We start from the raw sequence: 12,097 nt of genomic DNA, 5'->3' as shown, positions 1-12,097 counted from the left end.
GTACATTTAGGGCCCAATGAAGAATGTGAACACACCCTAACCAACATTTATTGTGCTAGGGAGCGAGTGTGTTTACACACATCTCAGTTAGCTCATCTAATGCCAGTTTTGAGCTGTAAATCAACACTGCAATAGTGTAGCAAAAAAAAAAAAGAAAGATGACGAGTTACACGTGTGCAGAACAGGACATCAGTGAAAAGATCAAAAAACTTAACCTTTTAATATTGGAGTTAGGTGTGTATTTGAATGTGAAATATTGCAAAAGGGAATTTAACTGGCATAAATATCAATTAAATAGTACAAACTCACAAAGCAAGTTTTTAACCTTTATTTAAGCTTTAAGTCTTCCAACCTGTGCAGAAAAGGTTGTAAATTCTTTCCTACGACCAAAATTTAGAATGTGTGTGAATACAAAACAAAATCCGTATTCATCAAATGTGCAGATATCAGTCATACGCACTAATCTCTACTAAAATGTTACTGTAGCTAAAAATATAATGTAGACAGGAGCTGGATGTGCATTTTGGGCATTTTGTCTATCATTCCAACACGGGTTGCAAATACAGCATAAGAAGAGTTGTGCTTAAATTTACGCCTGTTCCTACTCACAAGTACGAGATGATAAACTTCATACTTGTTCATACGCACTTTTTTCGCAAACACATCTGTGAGTACTCACAAATGATGCCCAGGATTTCCACTCCCAGCCTCGTGGCACAGAAGCAAGGTCATAAAGTCCTTGGCAAGCTTAGTTTTGATTACAGCTACTCTGAAAATTATTTTTCAATTTTGCCACCTTTAACTGGATGATTGGTCAAAAAACCTTGTCATCTCACTAGGGGTGTAACGATTCACTCAACTCCCGATACGATTCTCTCACGATTTATTTTAGAAAATGGGACTGTAGACAAATGATGACTGAAAATACTGTACTATTTTATTTTTATTTTTCATTGTCAAAAGAATTGTTAAACTATTCAAAACAATGCAATTTAACTAAAAATAAATCTTGAATAAAATAAATAAAGGAATAATATACATGAAGAAGAAGCCTATTCATTTAAATTCTGGTTCTGTATTTAACATTGCAAAACTGCATAATAGTTATTTTTCTTTTTAAAAGTGCAACTGAAAATGTATTTTGTGCCTTAACAATTGGACTTTAATAAAACAGTCATTGCACTGTATATACGGCAGATATTTGTTTGGACCAGCAGAGGGCGCTGGTAACCCAGTGGTCGGTTGGCATGCAGCTATTCTAACAGTGAAGAAGAAATGCTATGCGCTAGCAGACAGAGCAAATAAAAAAACGTGACTTTTACAGATATTCACGTAATATTACAGATATTCTTTGGGTGCTGAAGGGGTAAGGAATCATTTATGAACATGTTTAAGGGTAGAAGGCGACCAGAAAGAGTAGTAGCAAATTCCGCCCACCACCACCACTTGTGGACAAGAGAAGGATAAATATATAGCGATGTTTAAAAAAAGTACTGCGATTCAATTTTCACAGTATCGATGTGAACCGTGATACCTATGAATCGATTTTAACTGCCTTACGATTAATTGTTTCAACCCTACATCTCACTATTATTAGTTTAAGTAAAGTACTCTACTTCTCTTTACTTCACTTTGAATACCTTTCTTGTTGTGCATTATAATATTCAAACGAGGTCGTGCAGTTAATAATACCAACTCAACAGACATAACACAACAAGGTTAAACTCTAATTATGAAGCTGTTTTGAAATAAATCTCTATCAAATATTCAACTGACTGATTTTTGGGGGTGCTGGTGTAGTTTTCCTATTAGTGGACAGGATTAATGTGGATAATTCTCTCAACAAAAATAGATTTAACTACTGTGTAATGGGTTAGAATAACTACAAAGGTTAAGTCTGGAGACATTGATTCACAAACACTCCATAACACGTCATGATATAATGATAAAATAAGAAATGATTTGGAGTTATATTTAAAATGTTTACATTTTAGGTATCATCACTGCTCACGCCGAATGTTTAGCTAGCTACAGTAATTCTGTACATCTTTGTCACAAAGAGGTGTACAACTTACTCCAGAATAAACGTTATGGTGAGAAGCAGGTAAATAACCTTTTCTTTGAAACATCTGCGTCAGCATGACACATTCAAAAGTCAGCTGAGAAAAATCATCTGCTATGATGCTGGGATGAAGAGGGCAAAACAAAACTGGCTTTACTTGTGTTTCCATTTTAAGCATTGGCTTTGCAAATACAAATTCCTACAAGCTTGCTTGTCTTGAAAGTCAGGTTTAGAAGCCACCAGCACATTAAGTGTGACATATTTGAGTATCCCATCATTAACGGGTAAATTCTATTAATTGTCCATCAGGCAAATGTAAAATGTATTACCCTAATGGATCGGGTTGATGTAAGGAAATTTTGAAGAACTTTAAAGTGACCTCACTAATAATTCCATATCATTCATTTTAAAATAGATACTATAAAATAGATCTACAAAAGCATGTCTGTGCTTGTGTTTGATTGCTTCATTCACAGTGTAGCCCAGTTGGCGTTGCATTAAACATTCTTCTGTTTTAAAGGGACAGTGCAACAACACTGTTTTTAAAAAGTAAAGTCTTATAATTGTTGCTAAGAAACTCTGTATTTTTTAAAAAAAATAAATAAATCAACAAAACAAGTGTAAATTAAATCCAATGCATCACCACCAAACAAAAATGTCTAACACTCTTGGGGAAATTCAAAGAACAAAAGAAAAGCTATCATCAGCTTTACAGTTTCAGCGATGTCTCTCGCCTTCCTCCGAAGCGTCTCACTGACAGAGTGTGACGTGTCAGCCGGCACGTTCTCAGTGAGACGCGTCTGAGGAAGACATGATGAACGTATTTGAACTATTAAGATAAGGTCAGGTTAGTCTAAAGGCAGGGCATTTTGTCAAAACATACCAATATTAGTTAAGTAAGTAAAAGTTATTTTATTCATCCAATTTCAACATATTGAGAAGACCTGAATCCCTTTGAAACTAGTGTAATGACTGCTTATTCCAGCTGAGGGTCGGCACAGACTGTACGTTGTATCTTCTTAATTAGAATGCACAGCACACTATACACACACAGATTGTAGGTATATCACTAGTGCTCTTAAAACTGATTTATAGTACATTTCTACTACGTGTACACAACTATGCATGTCAGACTCTACTCAGTTATGGTATTTCATAATTTTGCATTTCACAGGTAGTCTGCAAAATTATTTTTGTCATTTTATGGCATGTACCAGTACATGAACCATAAAATGTGAATACAGACTTGGTGCACGTTGGCATCAACACATTATCCATGTATCGTGATGCACAGCAGTGTCTGCACATCTGTAAAATACTGCAGTGTGGAAAGCCGTTTTAAGCACTTCACCAACCCACACAATGGAAGAGTAAGCCCTCGCTAGTGTGCCTGCCTGAAATGATGAGTTTCAACTGAGAAGGTGTGACATGGTGTGGGCTCAGGTTTGTCCAGTAGCAGAAACACTAATGGACAGCTTCTTTCCACCTCAGTCACATTTTACACCATTTACTACTGTAAATAATGTTTTCATTTATTTATGCCATTACTTTGACCATCAAATAAAAACTTTTTGTCTGGCCTTCATCACTCACGCATTTTTTTCTTGTTCTGAAATTTCTTGTGACTTCTGCCACCAACAATCGTAGAATCCTATTGGTCAGCAGCTCTTTTAGATGCAAAATCCATTCACAAGCTCCTTTTCATTGAGCATTTATGGTAGAATGTGGGTGTATCGTGGGCAGCTTATGAAGTGAATTCACCTGCACAACCTTCTAGCTGGGCTATAATTAATAAAGGGAAAAATGCATGCAGGTGAGCTAACTGGTTTTGTTCTATGAACTGGATTTTTTTTGACGTAGCACCTTTTCTGATTTTCAACGCATAATACTCACTTATAGTATGAATTCTACTGAATGTAGAATCCATACTATCAATACGGGAACCTTATAAATGAGGCTCCCACGTCAGAGGGAGGAGGTATTAGTTTTACTGTAGCATTTCAGGCTTTCTCAAAATATCAAAAGACAGAAGTTGAGATCCCAAAATACTTAAAGCCTCCAGTCATAAAATCAATTACTATCAACCACTTAGTTGGTAAAAACATTACCTTCAAGAGAAAAACTGAAAAAGTTTATCCATAAGAAGCTGTGAAACAGAAGTAACTGGTTTTAGAAAACCCGTCACTGTGTGAAGCTCAGAATGTTCCTCGAGCAACAAAGAAAAGGGAGAGCAGGGGTTGCATTGCTATGCTGTGCTTGGGACAGATGAGAGGATCCCCACGTGATGACACTGTAACATTAGGAAGGATGAGGTGCTGCTCAAGCTGCTCAGGTTAGCAACTGACTTCTGGATCACAACAAAACATGACCCTCAGGCCTGCTGAAAACAAAGCATGAAGCTGTAGATAATGACTGGCTCAAACCTCGCCATTTACATTCCACACATTAACGTGCAATCGAAACCTTCGGAAATGTTGCACTGTGGGAATTGCAGGCGATATCTTTGGACATTAACTAACTGTGGCATTAGAGAAACTATAGATCCAATCATCTGTTCTTATTGTGGCCATTTGTATTGCAAGAATGCTATTTACGTGAGTTTTATTGAAATGCAGCCTGAAGGTATTAGTATGAAAATCAAAGACGGTAGTGTGAACCAGAAGTGGCGTTGATAGTATATTGACAATAACAAACCTTCATGTAGGTGGTTTATGATTGTTGTGCTAGGCCTGGGACGACAATCAAATTAATTATTCGCACAATCAATGAAAATGAACTAGATTATTGGCCTGTGTTCATTTTCCTCATCAATCACCTCCAAACAGACTGGATGACAAGAAGTTTGACTCTGTGTATCAGTCGCAGCACCTGGTCATGTTTGTTCAATAGCAGAATGAATGGAGGTAAACCTCTGTTCAGTCATTAGGTCTTTTTTTCTAATTCCAATGACAATGGTTAAAACATTTTCATGAGAAAAAAAATATTGCATTCGAAACGGTGTACTCGCATTATTATGATATCATATTAGTGGTTGTTTTAGTCACAAAAAAATGCCGATAAATATCATTTATCGGCATTCATTTGTGCAAAATTATATTGTCCAGCAAATTTTTTTCTCATTTTGTCTCTCATAGTTGAGGTATACCTATGATGAAAATTACAGGCCTCTCTCATCTTTTTAAGTGGGAGAACTTGCACAATTGGTGGCTGACTCAATACTTTTTTGCCCCACTATATATATATATATATATATATATATATATTATACAAAATGCTTTAAAGTTCCCCTTATTGTTATATAAGGGTTGCAAGCAACATCTAGGTAAATCAAAATAGTTTTAAAAAATACATTTAAAAAAATAGAAAGAAAAAGACAAGAATAATACAATCAGTAAGTAAATAACATGAACATTCCATCTTCGGATGCTCTCGTAACAAAATAATATATAAACAAGGTAAGTAGCCAAAATGCACAAGAAAATGTTAATAAATAACAATTCATTATTAGGGAAACATTGACAGGTCTTAACACTGTTACTATTTCATTTTACTTTGGAGTTTTGAGTAAGCAGCTTGGAAGAGATGGGCTTGATTTGAAGAGGGGTAAATATTCAATGTTTCTGATGTGTGGCGGGAGTGAGAGTTGGGGAGCAGACCAAATAAGATTACCATCTCTAATTCAGTTTAGGAACAGTGAGTGGTAACTGAGCAGTAATGAAAGCTCAAAACTAAGGACAGCACATGTGTAACAAAATGCCTCGGTAGGGCAACAGATCCCTTGGCTGAAATGGGAACTCCATGTGATGTGAAACTTTACAATTACCCGGTGGTTTACCAACATTAGGTGGGAATCTAACTTGATGTTAATCTCTGCATTGGACAAGTGGCCCGTGCAATGTGTACACAGCATTTTATGACCAATGAGGTCATTGGAATGATAGACGTAAAGCGTCTTAAATGGTTGCATTATGATGTTATTCAGACAAACATCTCAAAACATTACTCAGCAAACGCTAACCATGCCTATATCCATTCAGTGCACTCTAACAACAACGCTTTAAAAACAACTGATGGCATTTGTCAAAATAGACAAGTGTGTAAATTAAAATGTTTTGACTTCACTCAAGGGGTACTTCACTACATTTCAACTATAAAATCAATAGAATATTTTTTTCAATGTTTTGACATGTTTCCTTCTAAAACTGATCATTTAGATGACTAGGAAATTGGTAGACTTCCAGATCTGACAGTCCCCTCGGAACCTCCACGGTGTGCGCCGCCACCACCAAAAAGTACAAGGCTTCCTTTCTTCAAACCACATAGAACCACTGATTTGTTTATGGTCAGATATAACACTTGTATGGAAGGATAAAAGCTTAATGTTACATGTCGTGTGAAATAAATGTTAGTATAACATCACTATTCGTCCATCCCAACTTGTGAAACGCAATATTTTTTTATTATATTTCACCTGTTCACAAGATAAAGCTGGTCCCATTAGACAGTAATGTAACTATTGTGATTATTAAACCAAAATATCCAGAAGAATTAAATCATCAATCTTGATCCAGTTTAATTATAGGAAATCAAAAAGATATTTATCAACCATAACTTTATGTAACTCATAAGATATAAAATAAAACAGATTCAGTAGCAGTAAAAACACTATTGGAGTCATTTTTGCTTACTGAGGAAATAAATGAACTGCATACAATAATACTAATACAGTGACCCACATGAAAAAATATATTCCATAAAATATCAGCCCATGAGGTCTTTTTTTTTTTAATGTGTCTAGTATTGATGTATTCAATTTCATTTGTGTTTGTAAGGGACCTGTTTATACTTTAAGTTGGGAATTATTTTATTTACTTATTGTTTTTATTGTTATCATGATAAATACCAGAAATTAGCAGGATATTTCTTTAGTCTATATCACCCATCCCTATCACACCGGTGCTAAAGAGAATAATTTGTCAACATTTTCCCCCCCATCTACTAAGTCCACAACATGTTGTAAAACAATGCTAGCACTGATGCTAATGTCAAATGCAGTCTAAGGTGGACAACACAACAATGACCATCTTATTCCAATCTGACAACCATAGTAAAATTAGAACCAACGCTGCTCTGAGCTTCTGAGGCAGCAGAGGTAGGAGAGGGTTGTGGTGTGATAAATGTTTACTTTTGCAGTATTAAATTTTAACTTCTTTTTACACTTTAGCTTCATTTGTTTCCTGTCTGTGGTTGATGATTACATACAATGGCAGGGAATTATTTCTATATTTGGCTGAAATAAAGGTTACAAAAAAGGTTTGAAAAAAGCACTCAGATCAAACACTAGGAACTATCCTGTTCAGAATATAAACTAAATTTCTACAACAAAATTAGAACTAAGTTTACAATGCTTTAAAGCAAAAGTAAAAAACCCAGAAAGGTCCTGGCAGGGTTTATTAGACAAAATAAAATGAAAAACCAATTACTTCACTGAAAAAGATGATAATGGAGGCGTCAATCTGTCGCCATGTCATTCAAACAACTTCCTAGACGTCTTAAGCTCAACTTCATTTGACTTTCAAGCCTCAATTCAAATTACAGGTCTCAATATTTCCCTAAGAATACAGAGCATCTCTCAAACATTGCACTAAGAAATGTTTTACCTCTGCCAAGGAAGTAATGTTTTCACAGGCGTTTGTCCATCCGTCCGTCTATTAATATGGATGTTTTAAGCAAAATATCTCAAAAGGTATTAAACAGAATTCATTGAAATTTGGTGAGCTGATAGACAATGTCAAATGGAATAACACATTTGATTTTGGAAATATTTCAGACGGTACTGTAGATACAGTCTCCAAAATAATTATTTTGAGCAAGGATATTTCAAAAACGTATTTTAATGAAATTTGGTGATCTGATCGATACTTGGAGAAGGTTTGCATTCTCAGAGTGCTCTTGTGTTGTTTACGAAATCATTTCCATGATGCAGGTTCACAGAATACCAGTAACTTTAACTGTGGACATACACAACACCAGCCATAAATGAAAACAATAAGAAAGGAGTCAGACAAGCTCAAATAAAGAGATGTTTTTCTACATAAAGTTCATGGTCAAATATTCAGCAAAAAAATAAATCCCAATGACCAAAGTTTATCTTGACTATGAGGTAGCTTATATCACTATATTTTCCCTTAGGTCATTGCACAACTCACTAGATTGTGTCTCACAATTGCTTTGCCCAGGAGAATCAGCACTTCAACCAGAACTATTTGATATACTTACATGTCTTTTTTTGAATAGCTCTTGTTATAAATACATTTTGAAAAAAGTAAGGAGTGGTTTGAGTAAAAAAAATAATAAAAAATTAGCTTGCAAAGCAATTCCAGAATGTCAAAGTGGTATGCTATAAACAAACAAAAGATTCAAAGACTTGACATTCAGTCTGCAGTCTGTTCACTGCATGGTAACTAAAAAGACAATGGTGTTTGATTTACAGTCATAAATGGTGATCTACTATACACCCAAATTTAGAAGGAAAAACAAACACTTAAAGCACATTAGCAGTCACTGAAAGGGAACCTGTAGCAAATTGTATTTGTAAGCTATATCAAAAGTTCATGTATAATACTAGAGGTATGTGGTGATGTCCGGTAGCATACGGATACCCGACCCAAGGGCTCAGACAGATATTTAGAAATGCTCCGGTTTGGGTCGCGCTTGATCACATGAGCGTCATGAAGCAATGAACATTTTAAATTTAGAACAACTTATTATGTAGGGAGCCAATGGGCCTGTTTCACATGACACAAACAACACTTCCCATTTCCTTGATAATAAAGCAGGTCACTACGTGGCCTCTTATTTACCTCAAACCTGGCGGGACAAAGACTCTTCATAAAGACTCTGTTCAACAACTGCAGGGTTTTTTCATAGAATGAAAGATGTCTGTTCAACTAGCTGGATATAAATAGAGCGTAGAGTGCGCTTAATCCCAGTGTGTGCTGGTGCGTTCTTCAGTTGACATTTCCGAATGCGAAAATGTAGAAAGTTCCTACAGTTGCTTAATGAAAGGAGGTTTTCCACAAAAACAAAGTTAAATGTGACATTAATAAGAGCAAATAATTATAACTTTGTTGGGCTTTCAAATCAATATCTTAATGCCAGTCGGACTCCGGTCAGGTTCGGTGACTGCGCTGTGGCCCGAACCCATCAGCCTGTTGGGTTTGGGCCACGATCAGTCAGAAAAGTGAGGCCCCGTTCACACTCTAATGTCGAGCAATTGTATTTATCGCTGCCTGTGGCTCAGAGACGGGTATTTTTCTAGTTTTTTTTCCTCTAAATGGCTTGAATGTCCTCCCAGACTCTTCCCTTGGTAAGTTCTCTCTCTCCTACTCATGCTGAACATGAAGCGCGATCTCTGCTGCATCTCAAATCTCGTAATGGCTGCTTCGATGTTAAGTAAGAGCTCACAATCACAGATTTAAACACATAAGAAGTAAGTAGCTCCAACACACATCCTTGTGTCATCCATAGTATAAATTAGAAAGTGTCTATTTGTACGGTTGCAGTACGGACAACTCCCGGTGCTATTGGTAAGGTTACCGAAGTACACTTACGTAGCGTCAGGTTATAACCCAATGTCGCAATAATATTTAGGGTTAGAGTTAGGGTAAGGTTTAGTCTTAGCCATGCGACCTAAACTGACCTATCACGTGACCTAAACTGCCCAGAAGAAAAAATCTAAGAATGCAGGAAGGACCTGATGTAAAACAGTTAACACTGCACTAGTTAAAGTCTTAGTGTCGCATCTGGCCCAAAACCGTAGCTCCCCATGGATTGTATTTTCAGGTACAAAATCTTCAAAAAATGTGTTGTTTTTAATAAATGTGCACATATTTGTGTTTATTGGTATACCGTTTTGGCCGGGAAACTCCCGTATTTTACCCCTGATTCCCGCCATCTTCCCGTATTAGTATTTTCCCATAAATGTCCCGTATTTTATTGTAATAATAAAAGATGCCTTACTAAACTGAACGCCGTCACTAGCCTAGCGAGAACTGCCACCTGAAATGGCCTGGGTGGCAGTTCTCACGAGATTAGTGTCGACAGCGGCAACAAACCTGGAAACAACTAAGAAAAGAGATGAATGAAGACGTTACGGCTAAAAAAACAAAGAACTCGTGTAAATACGTTGTAAAATGTGACAGAGAGTTTATCTTCCTAAAGAGCAGCAGGATGGGACACAGTTACACGTTCTGTTAGATTAATAACTGAGATTTTAGCGTCTCCCACAGCGGAAGGAACCAAGTCACCATGAAAAATCAGCCAATCACAAGCACCACAAATATACGCTGCTTTCAAAAAGTGTTAAGGAATGTAAAGTCTGTAATAAATGTGTCTAATAAGTCATTAGTGAATACCAGAGAACCACATGAGTGAGAATGAGAAATTAAAAGAAAATATATAATGAAAATAAAATGTTAATGTCCAACTTAAAGACAAGCAATGTGAAATTAACAGTAAATATGCAATGTGTTGACTTGTATATGAACTGTAAGTATATTAAATAAACACATGTGCTTCATATACCCATTTATATTTTTATCTAGGCTGTTTTATAATTTAGGAATTTGGGCTGGGCGATACAGTATATCGAAATTCAAGATGCATCGAGTTTTCCATTTTGGCGAAATAGAAAAATATAATATATATATACATATATATTATAGCTTATGTATCAAAATACTAGTTTTAGGAGTTGCAGCTTTTACTTCTCAGAACAGAATGTAAAGCTCAGTTAGATGGATTTCTGAGTGCACATATTGTGCATCTCTTTGTTAATAAATGTCACTGTGTGGCATTTTGTATCAGCAAATTTAACCCAGAATTGTTTTTCTGGTCAGACTTTATTTGATAAAATCATCAAGCTTTATATTGTATATCACCATTTTGAGAAAATATATTGAGATATGAGTTTTGGTCCATATCACCCAGCCCTAATAGGAATGTTCACAGCATTTCATGTTAATAAAGGTCGACCTACCAGATTCTAATCACATAATTGTATTTAGTAAGTGGTTGACAAGTGGGTATTTTAGATTTATTGTACACCTATCTTAAAATATAAGAGATGCTGGAGCTTGGTTGGGTGGGTGTGACGGCTCATAGTCGGCGTTAGAAAATTTCCCTTATTTTCACAAGGTACACACAGGAGACCAGGCAAACATAAGGGCTGTAGTTTTGGTTATGCTGTGATCCATTATTAGAAGCATGTTTGTGTCTTAAGCTATTGCTATTCAACCTTATAACAAATAAATGTAAACATTATTATTCAAAGCTGTTTCTAGACTCAAAACAAAGTCAGAGATTAACTTTTTTTTAAATCTTATTCATTTAGAATTCCAATAATAAGGCTGAGTAGTGATTTATAAACTCCATGTGATATAAAGGACAGGTATAATTTTACAACCAGTCCTCCACTCTGCACAGCTCACAGGGAGGACAGGTGAGTGAGTCCACAGGTGAGACACTGATACAGGCCTTTAAAGTGGCACTGAACACACAACAGACCGTATATTTGTCGGTAATAATACTCACTCTGTGTCCTCCGCAAGTCAGTCTTCGTCGGAAGGCCTCCTGTCGTGGGTCCGTGCTCTGCTCTCTATCACCGCACCATGTTGTGCTGCTCTTCCTGCTTGTTGGCGGCTCCACGCCCTGCCGCTCTCCGTCTGTCTCTCCTGTTCAGCCCCGTAAGAACCGGACTGACCGGTTCGACGCGTCCCGCTATGCAAACAACAGCCGAGAAACACGGAGCGTCACAGGTGTGCGGAAGTGCAGTAGTGATGACGTATGCGCAGGTAAAGGTGTGTGGTCTTGATTCTAGTGGGAACCAATAGCGCAAAAAGTGGGAGGCGGTTTGTTTGACTTGTCCCCGTCTTTTAAAACTGAGAATTTCGGTATGGGTTTTTTTTTCTTTCTTTCTTTCTTTTTTACAGATATAATAGCCTATTTTAAGTCATTTGAAACGCCATTTTAAAA

At 36.5% G+C, this 12,097-nt stretch overlaps 1 protein-coding gene across 1 annotated transcript in view; it reads right to left on the bottom strand.

Moving 5' to 3' along the window:
* The window catches only part of atp8b1 (ATPase phospholipid transporting 8B1), a 37,223-nt gene extending 25,327 nt beyond the window's left edge, over positions 1 to 11,896 (bottom strand). Inside the window, exon 1 of the mRNA XM_028462668.1 lies at positions 11,657 to 11,896. The gene's annotated coding sequence lies outside the window, so the exon portion shown is untranslated. The remainder of the gene's footprint in view (positions 1 to 11,656) is intronic.
* Between the last annotated feature and the right edge of the window lie 201 nt (positions 11,897 to 12,097).

This window comes from Gouania willdenowi, chromosome 12 (assembly GCF_900634775.1).
Source record: "Gouania willdenowi chromosome 12, fGouWil2.1, whole genome shotgun sequence".
Taxonomy (NCBI): domain Eukaryota; kingdom Metazoa; phylum Chordata; class Actinopteri; order Blenniiformes; family Gobiesocidae; genus Gouania; species Gouania willdenowi.
Note: the sequence above shows the minus strand (reverse complement) of the source record. Positions and strands in the feature narration are given on the sequence as shown.